A 1,935-nucleotide genomic window follows, 5' to 3' on the forward strand; every position below is an offset into this window, starting at 1 on the left:
GGGTCCACTTTTAAGCAATTTGGAGAAAAATAAAGCAAGACCCCCCCAGAAATACTTTGTATAAAAATAAATGCAAATCAATTTATAAATAGAAGAAAGAAGAACATGAGGAAAGGAATAATAAAAGAAGAAAAACTCAAAGTGATTATTTGACGAATTTTAAATTCTGGAAGAGATTGTCTAAGGGTATCGAGCTGTATACTATTTTTAAAATAATGTTAAATATGTTTTTTTTCAAAAAATAGCTATATATTTATTTTTATTTGTGCAAATAAAGAACATAACATACACATTTATTTACAAATACAACAAGCTCCCAATTCCATAGTAGAAAGAGATTCCCATTGACCTTTGTAAAGTAATATGTAAGCCAGCAGACCCAAGGTGTAGACTGTGTGCTACATCTAGATCTTAGATCTTTTGGGTAATAAAGAATTGGACTGATCCTGTAAATCTGAAAAGATAGTAGGTAACACTTTAGGATGAGATTCCAGGGAGGACTTGAAGGTGGAGAAGTAAGTGAAAACTTAGGAAGTTATCTCTGTATTGTCTAGGGCTGCACTTAGTACTTTGTTAAAATATTTTTGGTTATAGACTTATGAAGCAAACACTTTTTTTTTTTTTTTGGGTTGGAGTCTCACTCTGGCACCCAGACTGGAGTGCAGTGGCCACTCCCGGCCACCGCAGCCTCGACCTGCTGGGCTCCAGCGACCCTTCCGCTTCAGCCTTCCAAGTAGCTGGAACTACAGGCACACGCTACCACACCCGGCTGATTTTTTGATTTATTGTAGAGATGAGGTCTCGCCAAGTTGTCCAGGTGGGTCTCGAACCCTCGGGCTCAGGTGATCCACTCACCTCGGCCTCCCAAAGCGCGGGATTACAGGCTGAGCCACAGAGCCCGGCCAATATTTTCAAGTTGTAATAAATGTTTGAACTCTAACAGCGGAGATAGTCTTGTTAAATGTATGTTGACTGAGATGAATTCTTGTTTCATTTGCTGCTAGTGACTTGGGGTTTTGTTTAGCTGTAGAGTTCTAGGGAAGAGTCAATACAATGCAAAAACACAACAGAAAAGGGTCATAAAGACTTGAAAAATATTTGCCTAAGTACATTTTTGTTTCTCAATAGTACATACCCAAATATTACATGCCTGAAATTAAGTGAAAAGGTAAATAAGAAATTAGAAAGATATGAAACATATACAGAGTTTATAATCTTTAATAAAATGATCTTACATATCAATAAAAGGGCAAATTCTCCCATGAAAATAAGAACTTTTTAAAAACAAATTACTTGACAAAAGAAGATGCAAAAATCTAGCAGCCCTATTCAAGTTTTGTGCTTCCTTTAAATTAAGAAATGAAATACTTGTGGCAGAAGAGGGAATGGTAAATCCATTTTTTTTCCCTCATCTGTGGGCGACTTTATATTGGCAGAAATACTTTAGACAGATATTTATCAATATTTATAAGGAAGCTTAGCATTGTCCAAGGCCTTACACGTGGAAATGCTCCTTCAATAGATTTCCTCTAAGGTCATATTCAAAAACAGTTTTGAAGAATATTTGTGCAAACAGTATTTGCCATAGCTATATATATACACATGCACAAACACACAAGGATATTTGTTAATTAAATTATAGCAAAATAATATTTGCTGATTATAGCATGAACAAAATTATAGCACTAATTTGTGACCAATAATATGCCTTCAAAAACACAGGAAAATGAATCGAGATAAAACGTTAAAAGAACATTCTAGGATAAAAAATATAATGCATAGCAGAGTCCTCTGTTTTTGAAAAAAAAATTCTTCAAAATGATTAACAATTTTTGAAGATCTCAATCTGTGGTTCGGTCTCTCTCTCTCTCTCTCTCTCTCTCTCATTTATTCCCCATCATCATTTCAAAGGTATTTAATATTTATCTAAATACT

The sequence above is a fragment of the Carlito syrichta genome, unplaced genomic scaffold, assembly GCF_000164805.1.
Source record: "Carlito syrichta isolate Samal-C Ts95f unplaced genomic scaffold, Tarsius_syrichta-2.0.1 Scaffold313464, whole genome shotgun sequence".
Taxonomy (NCBI): Eukaryota; Metazoa; Chordata; class Mammalia; order Primates; family Tarsiidae; genus Carlito; species Carlito syrichta.